Source organism: Hippocampus comes, unplaced genomic scaffold (genome assembly GCF_001891065.2).
Source record: "Hippocampus comes isolate QL1 unplaced genomic scaffold, H_comes_QL1_v1.1 scaffold94, whole genome shotgun sequence".
Classification (NCBI taxonomy): domain Eukaryota; kingdom Metazoa; phylum Chordata; class Actinopteri; order Syngnathiformes; family Syngnathidae; genus Hippocampus; species Hippocampus comes.
Genome location: NW_017806059.1, coordinates 1,445,382 through 1,464,945, shown reverse-complemented (window position 1 = coordinate 1,464,945; position 19,564 = coordinate 1,445,382). Strand labels below are relative to the sequence as shown.

The following is a 19,564-nucleotide window of genomic DNA, read 5'->3' as shown; positions in this document are numbered from 1 at the left end:
TAGTGCCACCGCAGAAACGTGACGACTGTGCAAAAATAACTACATAAAAGACACCACTGTTACAGAAAGACTTTACACGCTATTTAAACTGCCGATCGCGAACGGAACAAACCGTGATTGAAACTAACTGTGATGCCGCTCTTTATTCGTTGCGCTAACTGTCGCCTGTCAGTGGCAGACCCGCCCATTTTAAAGCGCCAGCTTAATCCATCAATATGCGTTTCACTGGATGGAATTTATTTGATTCCTTCGTGGTTTTTGCGTACCACTTTATACCTGTGGACAAGGGATTCGAGGCTCTAATCCACAGGTGTCGAAGTTCGGTCCTCGAGGGCCGGTGTCCTGCATGTTTTCCATCCCTCCCTGCTGCAACACACCTGATTCAAATGATCAGGATCACTATCAGGCTTGCTGATGAACTGATCATTTGAATCAGGTGTGTTGCAGCAGGGAGGGATGGAAAACATGCAGGACACCGGCCCTCGAGGACCGGACTTTGACACCTGTGCTCTAATCCCTCATTGTGTCCGAGGACCGGCAACCCGAGGCCAAGGCCAAGGCCAAGGAATTGACTCCCAAGGCCAAGGCCAAGGACCAAGGACCGACCTTCGGTCCTCGAGCCGGTCCTCGAGGCCAAGGACCGGCTCGAGGAACACATCCCTGGTTGATACTGAGGACAAATTTGATACCACATACTGTATATTTACGTTGGGCATGGACACTCAGTGGAATAGTTTCATTTTCATAATTATTGTTCTTATTTTTTTTAAGTAATGAGACATGTACTTTAATTTATGTTCATAATATTTGCAATAATGTCAACCTTAAAATAGCTCGATAAACTCTGTTGCTCTAATACCCCAATCTAAAAAAATATACTCCACTTTTGAACAATATTTCACCAACTGTATTGCACCACCTTTGTAACCATTCAGAAACTTTTATAATGATAAAAATAGAGATTCTAGAAACTCAAATGGTGGACAATAAGAAACTAGACCGGCACAATTGTTAAAGCCCATTGTAGAGCTATTGCCATGCTCTAATTATAGAGGATAACTGAACTTTCCCACAAGAGGATTTGAGCGCACGAACAATTGTACATCGTTATAACTTGGCTTGCACTCAAAATTAATACCCTGCACCAAAGCCACATATTTATGTCGGCTCTTTATTCTATTGAAATCATGGAAGCCTCAATGGCTCACACGGCTTCCTGCTCAAGTCCTCAAGATTTCAGACAGCGTAAGTAACTAGCGGGTCCTTAGCGTCCTTTATTAGAGATTGAAGATGATTTCAGGATGGCGTTATATTGATGTCGGCAGCGATTTGACGTGATGGCGATAAAAACTGGGATAAAGGCAAAACAAAAGTCAGGAGGACGAGTCAAGCCGGCAGCCATGCCACCACGTCCTGCGAGGCTTAACTTCAAAGTAAAAGCCATTAAGATAGATTGCATTAAATGCACTGACGTCCATGTATTATTTGATAAGCTTTTATTTGGAAGTTAGCCTCCATGGCGTGTGAATTTACTTTTTCACTGTCATGTCTTTTTAACGGTGCACACCAAATAAACTGTTGCCCAAGGCAGAAAAAAATCCTCATGTATTTTTGGGGAGTTACCTACATTACTTAAGGACTCATTTCACCCCTAGTTGCCAAAATACTCTCATACAAGCAACAAAAGTGATCCACGGAGGTTCCTCTCCTCTTCCCCTAGACATGACCGCTATTCTTTGCTAGTGGGAATAAGCAATGTGGATTGTACACGCTGCCTTCACGAGAACGTGCACGATTATTTATTTAGTTTTTTATCGGTCACAGGGTAGAGCCCTGCAAGCTTATTTGTGAAGCATGGTAGAGGTCATGTCACGGGTTGGGCTTGTTTGGCAGCTTCTGGAATGGGCTAATAATTCTTTATTGATAATGTAACTCATGATGGTAGGAGCAGAATGAATTCTGAAGTCTGCAAAACTATTTTATCTGGCAATTTACAGAAAAAAAATTATCCAAATTGGAAGAATGCAACAAGACAGTGGCCCACAAAACACACTCCCAACACAATGAAGGACTTCATCCGGGGAAAAAGTTTAAGGTCTATGACTGGTCAAGTCGCTCACTGGACCTTAACCCAATAGAGACAGGTGTCAAACTCAAGGCCCGGGGGCCAGATCTAGCCCAACACATCATTTTATGTGGCCCATGAAAGCAAATCAAGAAGGCCGACTTGGTGCTTGCTAAAATCTGTACCAAAATTTCAAATTGTCAGATGTAATAAATAACTATGTTGTGATATTGCAAGCATTTTCTTGTCATGTTATTCCAGTAACTTGAACAGCAGTTGAACAAACTACCATCCTTGACTTTTGATTTTTAAAAATTGTATCTATTAATTGTGTACTGTATATGCAATAATACGTGAGGGTGATTAAACATTTATACAGTTTCACAGTCATTATGGCCCTCCCAGGGAAACTGTGACTACCATGTGGCCTGAGACAAAAATGAGTTTGACACTCCTGCAATAGAGCGTGCAATTCACTTCCTGAAGAGGAGAGTGACGGGGTAAAGCCCCACAAACAAACAAGAACTGAAATAGGATCCAATCAAGGCCTGGAAAAGCATTTCGAATGAAGACTGCAACAGTTTGGTGAAGTCAGTGTGTTGCAGGCTTCACAAAGTTATTGCAAGTGAGGGCTATCTGCCACTAAATATTAAATGCATTGGCCTTGCCATTCAAAAATGTTGGAGGGAACTGTATATATAAGTAAGTATGTGTGTGTTTGAAGGTAAAGATAAGTCTTCAGAATGCACTCCTTCTTGTGAGGGGCAGCTCTCATCTGTGATGCACTGAGATTCCATAGCAACCACAGAGACTTCTGATTTAATGTTGGACACAAAAAGACAGTGGAGAATCAAGAGTGAACCTTCTTTTTGAATGCTGACAAACACAGCCGCACATGGGCAGCGCAACTGTGGCAGGAGCAAAACAGAGGGGCTTTTAAATTTGCCCACACGCCTTTTGGAAGCCTCTGTGCGCACTGTGGGGCTTTAACAGGGTTCCATACAGGCAGCATTGCAATCTTAACTATTTGTACAGAGGGTTGTTCACAAACCCATACACACAGTACTTTGAGAACATACAGTGAGGGCTTTGCAAAGAAAAAAAAATCTTGCCAGCCTCCGCACAGTTGCGCATCAAGTAGAGACACTAGCTGCTCAGAGTGGGACAAAGAAAGTGGTACTGTGCCTAAAATGCAGTGACACATGCATAGTGTGTATTCTCATTCCAATCAATAATTCATTATGCACAAAGTGCTCCTCATCCTTGGCCCCATCCCTGCTCTAAACTACCAGACAAGGGGATCTGCTGTAGCTCGGTTATTAAGAACAAGAGGGGCAAAGCTCAGCTGGATGGATACACACAGCACATACACATATGCACACGGACGCACACTTACAGCTCTTTCAAAACATACACACAGAGGCTGACCAGGTCAGCTCTGGAATGAAGTTTGTAGAGGGAAAAAAATTGACTCAGTTAAACAACACTTCGGAAAAGTTTTGTCTGAAAGCCAAATCTATCTTGACATTAGACTGAAAGAATATTCCACCTTGAAATTGTTCAAAAAATACTTTTAATAGGATGTAGGTGTGAATAATGTATTTAGCCATATAAGAGACTTACATTATGCTGATTTAAGGTTGGGAGCCCGTTTGGTTTCTGCTTTTACTTCAGCTAAATTAAGGGTACAGCGATTGGACAGGGTGATATTAAATAAAGGGGCTATTTAAAAATACAAATACAAAGATAGAGTATTAATGATAATTTTTAATTAACACATTCAGATGAATATTCAATTTACATTCATTTCATTCTAGTTTGAAATTTTGCAGTGGTGAAGCGCTACTGCATCATCCTGCAAGGGGTTTCGTCTAGTTTAGTTTCTTTAATTAGCAACATGAGAGGCGCAAGCAAACATCCATCCATCCATTTTCTAATCCTCTTATCCTCAAAAGGGTCGCGGGGGATGCTGGAGCCTATCCCAGCTGTCTCCGGGCAATAAGCTGGGGACACCCTGAACTGGTTGCCAGCTAATCGCAGGGCACACATAGACAAACAACCATTCACACTGACAATCACACCTAGGGACAATTTAGAGTGTTCCATCAACCTGCCATGCATGTTTTTGGAATGTGGGAGGAAACCGGAGTACCCAGACAAAACCCACGCAGGCACGGGAAGAACATGCAAACTCCACACAGGAAGGCCGGATCTGGAATCGGACCCTGCATCTTTGCATTGTGAGGCGGGCGTGCTAACCAGTCATCACCTGTGCCGCCAGAGGGGCAAACATCACCCTTTAACCCTTTCAGGGACAGTGATTACTACAGTGGACAGCTTTTCATGTTATCAGGTTCCAGGGCGCACTGAAAGGGTTAAAATGTGCAGATCCTTTCAAATTCCTCCTCAGTAACATTGTTATCTTTTTTGTTTTGTTTGATCGAACTTTTGTATTTGATTTCATCTGATTACAAAGTTATATCTAATGGAATATCAGTGTACTTCCACTTGTTGCTTAGCAAGTATAGCAGCTGTTCAAGTCTGTCCTCAGTCCTCAGTTTCAAGTCTGAAAGCTTGCAATTTATATTCAAACAACAAAATGATGTATCAATTGAATGAGTATGCTTGTTATCTAAGTTGTGCCTCAAACTCTCGATTCCTTCTGATTCGCCACAATTTAGTCGGCTTCTCTCCCGGGACTGTCACAGCAGGTCATGCTCATAAGCAGGAAGAGCAGTGGGGGGTTTTGCAGCATTGTTGGGCTTCCCAATTCCCATACCATCCCTGGTTCTATCAGCAACCCCCCCACCCTCACCCCTGTGCATTAAATCCAACCAGGACAATGGACGGGCGAGCGGAAAGGGGGCCAGGGGGCCGTCTTTCTGTCACTTCTCAACGCCCACCCCACCCTATTTGCGTCAGAAGGGCCATTAGATAAAGAGTCCACTGGGTCTGTGTGTATGTTTGTGCAGGAAGTGGCAGGTGTTTAGGTCAATACTGTCATTTTACATTTTGGTCCTCGCTCCATGCTTGTGGAATTACTGGACCGGCCACAAGGGAAAACGATGCTTTCTCAGTCTCAGGTCATTTTGTTGATGATGCAAGTGTGATCCACGAAGCTTTCTGTTGGCTAAATGCTCTTGACGGTCACTGATGATCACCTGCAAGTTCAACGATGGCACGAAAATAAGTGAAGCAGATTGTGCAACGTGTTAATTGTCTATTCTCATACAATGTCTGTGTCATCTCGTAATCATAATATAGTACAGCCCTTTCAATGGCCATCTTCCACCCCCACTTGGACTGTATACTCAATGTGTGTTCTTTGACAATATCTTAGTGTGTATATGCACGTCTCTGTGTTGGGTGTACAGTGTTCCCTCCCCCTCTGTCTCAAACTCACTTGTTTTTCTCACACTACTCGTTAACCCCTGGGTGCTCCAGTTTGCAGAGCCCCCCGCCCACCACCTTCTCTCTCTCTCTCTCTCTCTCTCTCTCTCTCTCTCTCTCTCTCACTCTCACACACACACACACACACACACACACACACACACACACACACACACACACACACACACACACAAGAAAATGGCACGTCTATGTCCTGCATCATTTTCAACAGTGGTCCCCAACCTTTGTGGTGTCACGCACCAGTTGAGACAAGTACTTTCATGCTGTTCGCGAATCGGCAACCATTTTTTTTCTCATTGCTTTTAAATTGCCAGTTTTAAAGCACTGGTACTGACAACATATCATATAAACATAATAATCGTGAAGTTATGATCCTACATACGGTGTACGCATCATTGCTACTTGCAAATGTGACTGATCAAAAGGTGATATGATTAATTGCTGATTTCATTCGGTGGTTGCTGGCGAGTTATAGCGACTGAACTGCTAATAATTATGTGGTCAGGTTGTGCAAACTGCTTGCATTTACATGCTTTCCACTTGACCAATTGGGTGCTTCTTGTTCAAACGATTCGACAGGTTTCTTGCATACGACATTCCAATGCACAGCAGCTTCCTCCTCCCCATTGCTCTGGAGAAACCGCCAGGGGAGGAACTTCTCTTGTCAAAATAGCTTCATCTTCATGGCTGCCCATCAGCTGCGTGTTTAGCTATACGTTTGGTCAATTTGTAACTATTACTTTCTGTTTACTGCTTCTTCTTCCATTTATTGGCGGATTCTGATTATTTCAATTTGCAAACCAATGTCAGCAGGAGGACTCAGATTGGCTAAATGTCTGATGGAGTAAATATGCTCACAGTTCGCAGGTTTGTCTGTGTGCTGCCTAGTACCAAAAGGGCCATGGCCCGGTATCGCTCCGCGGACCGACGGTTGGAGACCAATGATCTACAACACTCTTTTCAGTAAAAATGTCTTGTTCAGCTAGAAGCAGGACATGTCTCCTGTCTGCCACAGAGAAAAGGAGCAAAATTGAGTCACATTTGGACCACTGACTCAAGACGTATATTCCAAACATTGTGTGGACGAAATAGTGGACATGTCCATTTCTGCACCTCAAGATACAGATCACCATACCATGCCTCATAGGCCTAATTACTGGTCTCCAAAGTAACTGTTTGTGCATGTTCTGTCACCTGGAAAATAACAATCTTGTCTGCAGGAAGGGCTTATAAAGGAAGAGCAAATACTGTAGACTGGTATATGAGCAGTTTCCAAATGCTAAATATAAATGAATACCTAATTTAGATTCTTGTCTAAAATTAATCAAACTTTCATCTCGAATGCTGCAACACTGTATGCCCCGTGACCTCATCACCCGATCAAAAGCCGACATCAATGTGTAAAGCATATCACCACATGGGCTCAGTGAGATTTCAGAAAAACAATGTCTGTAAATCCATCCATCCAGGTCTTTATTTTCAAGAGCAAAAACGAAAGAAAAAAATTGGTGTATATAGATACCAACCAATACGAAATACTTCTATCATTATATTCTTTTCGGTCATATATCGCCCAGCCCTAACACATAGTGTATGGGACTTTATGGTATCAGCCACAAAGTCAGCAAATTCTCCTCACAAAATGAATGATAATGTTCGTTTACAATCAGAAGTCATTGTTCAGTCTTAATCTCATGAAATCTGGCTTCAACTGAAAAACGCTTGCTCTAACTCCAAGCAAAAAATTAAAAATCCTTCTTGTCTGATTTCCCCCACTTTCCATATTCAATATGTTGGTCATGTTTACATACAATTATGTGCCAAGGCTGGATCTATTTATTATATATTGTCTATGATTACCACATAATCAAGACGCAAGATTGTATTTAATCAGTGGAAATGTGTGTTAATAAAGTGTGCACCCACATAAGATGTGCGGTATTTATTTCAGTAATTTATGATAAATAATTATATCCAATAATTTCCAACATAATAATAATTGTTGGCCGAAGCAACTACTTAAAAGTTAGTTAGATAGCTGAGAAGAGAATTGACTGAAAGACATTTAAATTAAGTTTTGGGTTAAGCATTGACTTTTTAAATTTCCTGCCAAAAATTATTTAGCAGAATTTTTACACTTGTATAGTAGCCAACTGACACATGTAAAAAAATGATTATTAAAATTTTTCAGGGTGTAGTTGAATGAAATCACTGTTAGTGTCATCAGATAATTTGTATTATGAAAATGACAACTGCGAAAGAATCCATTGTATACATTATGTTGTGAGTAATCTTACATTTTTGTGAAGAAATACCGGAAACCACAAAATGTTAGCTCTTTCCATGTAATCACAAATGGTAAATTTAGTTGCGTATCTCAGTAGAGGTCATACGTTGCATCAGTCGTGTTTATGTTGCTTCCCTTGGTGAGACACTTCCAATGGGAGTTACCTACTGTACAAGAGCCAAGCAGCAAAATAGTCATTAACTCAGACAAACAGCCAATCATCCACCACAAAGATGACAGGCCCTTTTACACAAGAAATTAAGTGCTGCAGGATTAAACACACTGGGATTCTTTCCACATCACACCAGTGGACAGCTTCACACACACACAGACTTGTAGGGCCCCATTTACGTGCCCGGCGCAAGTCCAGCACAAAGTGCTGCCCAACTGTGGAGTTTTCTCTCGTTTGGTCCTTTTGTCGACGGGCTCAGGTAGAAAGGAGCATCTGTGCCATTGTGGGGGTTAGTGCTGTGCGATATCGAAAAAAAAAAAAAATCTATGACGATATTGGCCTTTTTATATTACAATAACGATGCACCAGTTATTCTATAAAAATATATATACAACACACTACGGCTGCTTAGGTTTTCCCACTTTATTTTGAAATGACATTACACAGACCTGTATCAAATGACAAATTCATCCTGTCATGCTGCTTTATAAAATTATTAAATGTAAACAGACACAAAGTAGCCTGTATATTTTTGCACAAATGTCTATATCAATCTAAAGAGGCAAAAAACATAATGTTGCTCACAGAAATTGATTTAAAAAAAATAAAATAAAAAGTTGAGCTTTACCATAAAGGTTGGGATGCCGTAACAATTCCTGTTTCACTTTGTGCTTCGCAATATTTTGTTTTAATTTTCTCTTCAGATGCTTATTAAATTGCTTGCTGATTTGTTGATCTAAGATGGATATGCTCTGCATGAACGTGGTTCCAGCGAGACCTCTGTGAAATGCACCCAGTCACACAAGCACTTTAAATTCAAATCTTTCACGATGACATTAGTTTATGTTAGCAATTAGCATGGCTTCTCCGGCTTTTCCCCCTGTGAAATAGATACTTACGTAAGACGTGTAACTTATTTGCCGCCATGGAGGCCAAATGATGGAGGCTGTGACTGCTGAGGTAGCAGCGAAACAGAAACATGTTTAGCATGCAGTAGTAGCCAGCCGAAACGCATTGCTCTACTTGCTTTCGCTAACTGCAGCTGTGTCTCACCTCGACTTGCCGACTACTCGGCTCCAGGTGATATAAGCAACCCACTGAATCTTTGTGGGACGCCCCCCCCCACACCCCCCTCCCCCCATTGATTATCGAAAAAATGTAAAAAATGCTATTCTTTGTGTTTTGATGAGGCTCAAAAGAGCTGCTATGTTTGTATAGTTTGAAGGAGTACCGGCATGCCTTGAGCAAATTTTTGGGGGTCAATAATTCTTTATAATTACAGGTGTGTTGTTGTCAAAACTGAGGTATTTGTTGAAGTGCATTCACCTACCTCATTGTTTATTAATTTTCATTGACTCTTAAGATTTAATTTTGCATCGTAGGCGTGTCATGTATGTGGACTATGTATTGTGATTCACGTCACTTCCTTGTACTGTTGTTCAGCCTGACACCTGGTGGCAGTGAACGCGGCTTAAGATTGATAAGTGAAAGCTTTTGCCCGTCAAACAAGCTTTTTCACAAATTAATTGTATGCAGTTTGCTGTAGATGAAAATGATGACACTACAGTCAAAAAACGACCCGAAAAAATGTTGTCTATCATCTTCGCAATATAAAGTGTATCTTCATTTTGCCAAGCTCCAGCGGGAATGAACACACCCGACTTATAGTACTTCCTGGCCAATGAAAGCGGCTCCACTCACTCCCCTTAAATTCAGCTCAGGAGATATGCGCACACAGTCTATGACATTGCGAAAAGCAGAAATAGACTCACTGGAGTCCATGCAGAAGATGAAGGCATGCAAAGTACGTTTGTAAGGAACTGCAAGCAGACCTTCACTTGCAGATGTTAAGTTGACCCAAGCATTCACAGAGCACCGCTGTGTCGTGGGTGCTTGAAAACCCGCCTTCCACCCCAATCATGCCCATGTGTGTGAATCCCTCACATGAGGGGAGTATTTTAAAAAATATAATAAACATCATTATAATAATAGTGTGTTCAATTAATGTATTTCTACAAAGATTCAGAGGGTTCAATGCATGCTGTTGTCATATTTGTGAATGAAATATGATGACATCGACCACACATATTAGCGAAGTACAGACTCCGTCTGTCTGTTATTCGATCAAATCCACCACCTACACCACAACTTAGACCTGCTTTAAGATGGTCAAAGGTCGAGTCTACTTTCTGTCGCCAAAATGTCAGGTCGGTGTGCTGCCGGAGTACCCCCCTGCATGGTGCAGCGTGGTCTGCCAAATTCACAAAGAAAGTAAACGAGAATTGCCTTGGCACAAAAATGAAGATATGCCAGTTTTTACGGCCAGTGAAGGCGCAGTGGTTTACACAAATGGAGCCCATAGGCTTTGGGAGATGGGGACTACTCACCTTCAGAGACATCCCACAACCAGAGTAAGTTGCTAAACATCCATCAAAATTATTTCTGGCTCAAATATAAAGTATTTTCTGCTACTGACTAAAACGCTGGCCACAAATATCCACACGTACACAAACACATCAGACCAATCTCCACCTAAGATCTATCTGGGACAATGATACCTGTGGAGGCACTTGCCCAGGTATTCAAATTCTGGCCTACCAGCTGCCGGTGGGACAAATGTCTCAGATCCAACACTAAAATCAACATGTAACATTAGAATGTGCATGGTTTCTACTTACTTATCTTTGTGGAGTGGTTGCATGAGAATAGAGGACAAAAAAAGAAGATAATGTAGATCTAATTTAGCATCACCCACAGCACCAAATTGGATGGAGATCATTTCCTATGGAGTCTAATTCCACTGTTTTCTATCTGTAAATACTGTACTTATACGGGCTCTCTTGTACCAGACTAAATGCATGGGTTGGTCACTCATATCTCACTTACAGGGGCTGTTTTGAGAGATCATCTTTGACCACCCTTCTTTGGACTAACTAACTGTTTGATTTTGTTGGGTCAATCAGGTATAATCTGTGGGGATTATCAGATATTATTTTAAAATAGGATTCAACGGCCAGCGATTAAATGATCAGAGCCAATCTGCATGAAAAGCAAAATATTTTCATCACAGGTTTTAGTTTGAAGAGAATTTGATGACATTATGAGCTTTTGTGTATTTCTTACTTAAAAATACTTGATTTTGTGTGTTGATCGGGTAACCAATTCATCTCCAAATGTAAAGGCCTAAAAGTGAAAAAGTTATACTATTTACTTAAACAGAGCAGTAGAATTACAGGAAATTCCAATTTGAGATGATTTCCTGTTTTATCCTCTTAAATGGCACATTGACCAGATAGTTCTCACAGATCCTATTTTGTGATACCACTTCCTCAGTTTTGAGTCACTGACACGTCTATATCAGTCCAGTATGAGGACACAAAGTAGCACTTTCCACATATACTTTAATTAATGTAATAATGGGGGGGGGGGTAGATCAGGTATACAGACGTGTTGGCACAATTTAAAAATTCATTTTGTAGTCAATGACAATGGGAACTGTATTGGAGAACTACAATCCAAGTACCGGTGGTTATGATAAAAGTTATTTGCTGTGGTTGTTTTTTTGTTTTGTTTTGTTTTGTTTTTTTGTGCTTCTATTTTCTTGGCTGACTTGTAGGGATGGTTGTGAATCTGAACACAAATTTGACAAAAAGTGCATCTATAATTTCCATCCATCCATTATCTGAAATGCTTATATACTCACGAGGGTCGCGGGTGTGCTGAAGCCTATCCTAGCTGTGTTCCAGCAGTCGGGGGTGGGGGGACACCCTACTGGTTGCCAGACAATCGCAGGGCACATATAAACAAACAACCTTTCACACTCTCAATCACAACTTGGGACACGGTGCATGTTTTTGGAATGTGGGAGGAAACCGGAGTACACTGAGAAAACCCATGCGGGCACAGGGAGAACACGCATACTCCACATCGGAAGGCCAGGGCCGGAAATCAAACCCATGACCTTCGTACTGTGTACTGATGCCGCATGTTTAATTTATGCCTGTAATTTCTCCAGTTGATTTACAACAATCCCAAGGTACAAAATAATGCCGACAAACAGTACCACACCAGACCACTCTCCTTGCCCGGAACCACATCACACCACCTCCTCCGTTGCTTTTCCGTTACAACAGGCGTGGGGTGCAATGGGGGCAAGCTCAATTGAACTGTGCGAGCCTGCGCTGCGCAGTGCACACTTGCACTCGCAGCATGTATGGTTCTGACATAACATTTCACGAGTGGCGAGTCTCGGGCCACTGTTTCTGAATTGCCATTCCATGATGTGGTCGCTGCATAAAATACAGTCGCCGGCCGCGGGCACAGCCAGACACAGCCACACAATGCCAGGCCACCCTCAAGGCAAAAATACAATATATCCAATTCACGCATTTTGTGTTTAACATGAACACTGAACCATATTTACAATTTCATATGACCATGGATGAAATAGCGCAAGAGATTTCGCAAGCGGCATGCAAAGCTCACTGCCAGCACTCATTCTTTCTGAACGGCCCATTGTCATTCATTTCACCTCTCCGAGTCAACAGTTCATCATCTTCACTCTTAGGTGTCCGCGCAAAGCTGCTATCCCTGAGGAATGCCTTGTTTTTCTTGCCAACCAGATATGCCACAGACATTCATGTCTGCAGTTGCAGTGCAGGTTATAAAATGTGTATTGGCGATATAAAGTGTCTGTGAAGGCACGCGCCAATAACTGCCTGCATCAGTTAGCGTGTGCATAGTTGCTTGAGCCACACAAGAAGGAATGGCTCGGCAGCTGCCCTTCGCGTCAAATTCAGGTATTTCAACAGGAAATACGCAAATTCAACTATTTTCATCATGAACACGTTTGATATTATTGAACTGAAAAAGAAAACCACTGTAAAACACAGTCCAAAGAACTAAAATGGAAAATTATTTAATGTCATCATTATTTGTTTGTTTGTTCATTTATTTATTTTTACTCTTCGCATGCAGAGGAGTGTCTGCCTGCTAGTCAAGGCTTTGAAATCACAGATTTCATTTGGACAAAACCTTGCGGGCTAAGCTGTATGCTAGGAGAAGCTTTTTGGGCGAGTGGTGCCTAAATGTTTGTTTTGGAGCTGGTGGGTACGTAGCCACGTAATGATTTCACCGGCACCAGCATAATATACGGGAAGAGAGGTGAATTGTCCACCAAACCATATCAGGAACTGCATAAACATTCAAACATGTCTGTTTTGAGTCACTTAACTAAATGAGGGCCAGGAGGAGGAGGAGGAGGAGGAGGAGAAAGAGGGGCCTGGGGCATTGGTAAATTTGTGAATTGATCACTCTAAATTGTGTGTAGGTGTGATTGATATTTGATGTATGGGTAATATTTTAGATGCCCGGTTAGCACATCCAAATCACAGTGCAGAGGTTGTGTGTTTAAATCCGGGCTTCAGCATTCCTGGGTGGTGTTTGTATGTTCCCCATGTGCCTTCTCCCACATTCCAAAAAAATGCATAGTCGGGTCATTGATGACTCTAAATTGTCCATGTCTGTCAATGTTAATTATTTATGCCCGGAAACTGGCTGGCAATCAGTTCAGGGTGTACTCTGTGTCTCACCCGAAGACAACTAGGACTTTGAAGATAAATTGTTCAGAGAAAGGATGGAAGGATTTTTTTCACAAATCTATATTATTTGTTACACAATCTTGAGTGCTGAAAATGGATGGCTCTCTTTGATAATGCAATGTTAATTGTTGAACAAACACGTTTTTTTTTTTTTTTGGTCCCCTGAAAAGTGGAGGTTGTGGTGGAAACACAGATTCCGTCCGACACTACCAATATGTATAAAATGTCCGTCAGATATCAAAATGCTCTAGATGCAACTGATAATAGAGAAAGTCATTGAGATTTTTTTTTTTTTTAATATTGATGAACGAAGAAAAAAATTGGCTGAATTATAAAGGACAGTTTTTTCATCCAGCCCAGAATGGCAGTACGTTGTACCTTTAAGTTACTGTTATAAATGCTGAAAGTAATCAACAAGCTACTACTACGAGTCCTACAAAAATAAAAAACAAACAAAAAAACCCCAACAAAAATGAGTTTCATTTACTATCAAACACCTCATTTATGACAAAAAAAATTCCAAAAAGAAAACATGACAACCAAACTCGGCACTGAACATAAGCTCTTTTTTGTTGGAGGAAAGGGAAATAACAAATGTTAATCATTTCTTGGGTAAGTGCTTATTGACAAAAAAAAAAAACAAACTCATGGAAAAATATAAGAAAATATTGACATAAAACAGTGGTGGTCACTACTAGTGGGCCTTGCCTAGGGCTTTCTCTCCCCAGCGATCATCCTCACATCTGGATACAATGTGGGAACAGGGCATTGAGGCCAAGGGGATAGCTGAAGGGAGGGTATAAGTGGGCTAGGGGAATTCTTTAGAAAAGATTTAAGAGCCAGTGGAAATGGTGGTGGTGCTGATGGTGGATGTGGAGTTATGTGTGTTGCAGTAGAGGTGAGGAATTGGGGTGGGGGTGGGGGGGTCTACCAAAAGGCTCCCTGTCTTTGGTCTCTTCTTTCCTGTGTAGTTGACTGCAAGGCCCCCAAGCTACAGACAGACAGGCAGCTGGGAACTGGGGTGAGTAGAAAAAAACAGCCCCCAAAACACAATCTGGGAGCTAAAATACAGCTTTCGTACATGCGGTAGCATAGGAAACAACATCAGGTACAATAGGCAGGTGACGTTGTACTTGATGAGCCAAAATTGTACACTAAGGGCTGTTAGCCACATGGCTCTGTTGTTTGAAAGCAAAGCCTGATGTGTAAAAAAAATGTGTATGTTTACTTCTCATTTTTGCTTCCAGAAAAACATCATAATTAGTCATAATGCTATATTGAGAGAAGACATTTCAAGACCAAGAGTGGTCGAAAAGACACAGGTGAAACCAATGAGACAAGAGTGAATATATCATTTTTGAGCCACTATAATTAAAAGTCCAGCTTAAGTATTAATTATTTTACACATACTGTACATATCTTCTAAGTAGAACGTAATAGTTAAGCTAGATTCTATTTGGCTGGCAGGACTTTTTCTGTCAGACTAAGTTGTGCTGGGTCCCTCTCTGCCCTTCTATTATATGGTGTTCCACAGTGGTCTAATTTGGGGCTCTTGCTGTTTTCGTTGTATCTGCTGACCCTAGGTTCCATCCTATGAAACCATGGTATTTCTTTCCACTGCTATGCGGATAGCAGCTAGATCAAAACCCGACTGAGCAAAAAGGATGTGTCCTCCTTAAGACCACTTTTGTCAGGTCGAGAGGAAATTAAAGCCTGGATGTCACTGACTTTCTTACATTTCAATGAAAAGAAAACAAAAGTTGGTGGCCTGGTTGTCCAGTGGTTCGCGTGTCGATCTCACAGTGCAGACGTGCCGGGTTCAATTCGAGCTCCAGTCTCCGTGTGTGGAGTTTGCCTGCATGGGTTTTCTCCGGGGACTCCGGTTTCCTCCCACATTCCGACAACATGCATGGCAGGCTAATTGAACACTCTAAATTGTTCCTAGGTGTGAGCGTGGATGGTTGTTCGTCTCTGTGTGCCCTGCGATTGGCTGGCAACCGGTTCAGGGTGTCCTCCCCCTACTGCCCGAAGACAGCTGGGATAGGCTACGGTTTCCAGGGGTGGATGGAAATTACTGACTCGGTGTGGCGACCCCTGAATAGGGACGTGCCGAAAGGAGAAGAAGAAGAAGAAGATTGATGAACGAAGAAAAAAATTGGCTGAATTATAAAGGACAGTTTTTTCATCCAGCCCAGAATGGCAGTACGTTGTACCTTTAAGTTACTGTTATAAATGCTGAAAGTAATCAACAAGCTACTACTACGAGTCCTACAAAAATAAAAAACAAACAAAAAAACCCCAACAAAAATGAGTTTCATTTACTATCAAACACCTCATTTATGACAAAAAAAATTCCAAAAAGAAAACATGACAACCAAACTCGGCACTGAACATAAGCTCTTTTTTGTTGGAGGAAAGGGAAATAACAAATGTTAATCATTTCTTGGGTAAGTGCTTATTGACAAAAAAAAAAAACAAACTCATGGAAAAATATAAGAAAATATTGACATAAAACAGTGGTGGTCACTACTAGTGGGCCTTGCCTAGGGCTTTCTCTCCCCAGCGATCATCCTCACATCTGGATACAATGTGGGAACAGGGCATTGAGGCCAAGGGGATAGCTGAAGGGAGGGTATAAGTGGGCTAGGGGAATTCTTTAGAAAAGATTTAAGAGCCAGTGGAAATGGTGGTGGTGCTGATGGTGGATGTGGAGTTATGTGTGTTGCAGTAGAGGTGAGGAATTGGGGTGGGGGTGGGGGGGTCTACCAAAAGGCTCCCTGTCTTTGGTCTCTTCTTTCCTGTGTAGTTGACTGCAAGGCCCCCAAGCTACAGACAGACAGGCAGCTGGGAACTGGGGTGAGTAGAAAAAAACAGCCCCCAAAACACAATCTGGGAGCTAAAATACAGCTTTCGTACATGCGGTAGCATAGGAAACAACATCAGGTACAATAGGCAGGTGACGTTGTACTTGATGAGCCAAAATTGTACACTAAGGGCTGTTAGCCACATGGCTCTGTTGTTTGAAAGCAAAGCCTGATGTGTAAAAAAAATGTGTATGTTTACTTCTCATTTTTGCTTCCAGAAAAACATCATAATTAGTCATAATGCTATATTGAGAGAAGACATTTCAAGACCAAGAATGGTCGAAAAGACACAGGTGAAACCAATGAGACAAGAGTGAATATATCATTTTTGAGCCACTATAATTAAAAGTCCAGCTTAAGTATTAATTATTTTACACATACTGTACATATCTTCTAAGTAGAACGTAATAGTTAAGCTAGATTCTATTTGGCTGGCAGGACTTTTTCTGTCAGACTAAGTTGTGCTGGGTCCCTCTCTGCCCTTCTATTATATGGTGTTCCACAGTGGTCTAATTTGGGGCTCTTGCTGTTTTCGTTGTATCTGCTGACCCTAGGTTCCATCCTATGAAACCATGGTATTTCTTTCCACTGCTATGCGGATAGCAGCTAGATCAAAACCCGACTGAGCAAAAAGGATGTGTCCTCCTTAAGACCACTTTTGTCAGGTCGAGAGGAAATTAAAGCCTGGATGTCACTGACTTTCTTACATTTCAATGAAAAGAAAACAAAAGTTGGTGGCCTGGTTGTCCAGTGGTTCGCGTGTCGATCTCACAGTGCAGACGTGCCGGGTTCAATTCGAGCTCCAGTCTCCGTGTGTGGAGTTTGCCTGCATGGGTTTTCTCCGGGGACTCCGGTTTCCTCCCACATTCCGACAACATGCATGGCAGGCTAATTGAACACTCTAAATTGTTCCTAGGTGTGAGCGTGGATGGTTGTTCGTCTCTGTGTGCCCTGCGATTGGCTGGCAACCGGTTCAGGGTGTCCTCCCCCTACTGCCCGAAGACAGCTGGGATAGGCTCCAGCACCCCCCACGACCCTTGTGAGGATAAGAGGAACAGAAAATGGATGGATGGATGGATGCAAAACAACAGTTATGATGTTTGGCCCCAGTGGCCATTGTACATTCCATACCATTGACCTGGGTCCCCTGGAGGGCTAGATCACTGTCATGCACTTTATTTTGGAGTCACCCAGTCATCTCTTATGCGTCTCCAGTTGGTCCAAAATGCTCCTGCTCGCCTACTAACTGGAGTTCATAAGAGGGAGCACATAACCCCAATTCTGGCCTCCCTTCATTGGCTCCCTGTACATTTTAAAGTTCATTTTAAGATAATTCTATTTGTTTTCAAATCTTTAAATGGCCTCACCCCAGCATACCTCTCTGAGCTCCTCTACCCTTACACGCCTGCCCGGTGCCTCGGGTCTGTGGAACAGATGCTTTGAGAGGTGCTGAGGACTAAGCGGAGCCTCAGAATGATGGAGTCCTTCTCTCTGGAATAACCTTCCGTTAAATGTTAGGCAAGCCCCCTCTCTGTCCATTTTTAAAATTTGTTTGAAGACATATCTTTATTCTTTGGCTTTCGACTCAACATGAGACTGACACTGTTATATTGTTTTCTGGTGTCTACTGTATGCTTTGGTATCAATAACTTGTGTTTTAATTTACTCTTTTCATAGTCTTTGAAGTTGTATGATTGTTATTTTATGCTTTATATAATGTGCTTCATTATAGCTGCAGCTGTTGTGAAATGTGAAATATAAATAAAGTTGCATTGTATTGTATAAGCTTCACTAAGACTACGTTCACACTGCAGGATGTGATGCACAATTTGGATTTTTTGTTAAAACTGATTTTTTCATGTACTCCATCACATTACTAAAAGCTATGTGACTTCTAATGTGAATGCAATACATGCGTGATGTGAATGCATGCGCACAAAACACTATGTCAGGTGACGGGCATAAAAACATAAAAAATTTAAAAAGACTTCACATGGCGCATGACTTTACGGAAGTAAATGTGGTCCCATGTTGTAGGCTAGGGGCTGATTTGTGTTATCTCATATTGCCAGAGTACTGAGGTGGGAGGAGAAAAAAATGTTTTGGGGATATGAGGTAACACTCATTGATCTCCTCAACAAATGGAGACATCGAATAAGAAGATTTCACGTCTCAACTCAACTCAACTGTATTTATAGAGCACTTTCAAACAGCCATTGCTGCATACAAAGTACTGTACATGGAGCAACTAACATATATACAACAATAAAGCAATAATCAGTAACAAAGATGGTAGTAGGCACCAAACAGTAAAACTAAGATCAAATCTGAGTCATGCTGAGTCTTTGCCGTCCTTGCCGATGCATGATAAATGAACCGTCTGCGTGGCTGAATTCCTCCTATCACTACAAAATGTCCACTTGATGTTTCATGTTTCAAGTGGGGGTTAAATTCAAAAACTAAAATGTTAAGACATCGGCTCTAGCAACTCCCCACGACCCTGTTCAGGATAAGCGGTGTTGAAAATGGATGGATGGATGTTAAGACAACAACTGCAACTCAAAACAACCTTGCAGATCCGTGAACAATGTCAGTAGTATCCCGAGTGCTCGCTCCCCTGCCCACACGGAGGAAATATTGGGCTGTGTGTAGATGAGCATTCATACTGCAGACGTGTCGCATATATATCTGATTTATAGCCACATACGTAAGAGTTTCAGGTCGGATTTGAAAAAAAAATGTACTGGTCACACTGCATGAAAGAAGCTGATATGTATCACAGATGAGCAAAAAGCAAAAAAAAATTAATTGAGATTTTTGGATTCCTTTACAATGGAATGGCTGAATGAGGCCCAATTTTTTGTTCACATGCTATCCCATATACAGATGCACTCATGCGTGCACACATTCACTAAAAAGCATCGTGGCAAGGTTACGCTGACATCAGGGGCTAACGATTAGTTCTTCTGCGGACTGAATGATTAGCTGCAGTAGCCTGGAGACATTTCCAGCTTGTTTCCCTAAGTTAGTCAGACAGGCAACATCATTGGCCTTCAATGTGCACTACAATCACACTGTTACTAGCCCAAATAAACGACAGTTGATTGAAGGACTATTGGGAAGAGACAGTGTGGCCTTTGCTCTCTCTCTCTCTCTCTCTCTCTC

The 19,564-nt window shown here is 41.8% G+C and overlaps 1 protein-coding gene across 6 annotated transcripts in view; it reads right to left on the bottom strand.

Annotated features, from left to right (window-relative positions):
* Positions 1–19,564, bottom strand: part of LOC109529671 (zinc finger protein 516) — a 50,250-nt gene that overhangs the window by 20,336 nt on the left and 10,350 nt on the right. The window contains exon 1 of one of the 6 annotated variants that reach the window (XM_019893053.1): positions 5,717–5,727. The exons of the other annotated variants lie outside the window; for them this stretch is intronic. The gene's annotated coding sequence lies outside the window, so the exon portion shown is untranslated. Of the gene's footprint in view, positions 1–5,716; positions 5,728–19,564 lie in introns of those variants that run through there. 6 annotated transcript variants of the gene reach the window in all.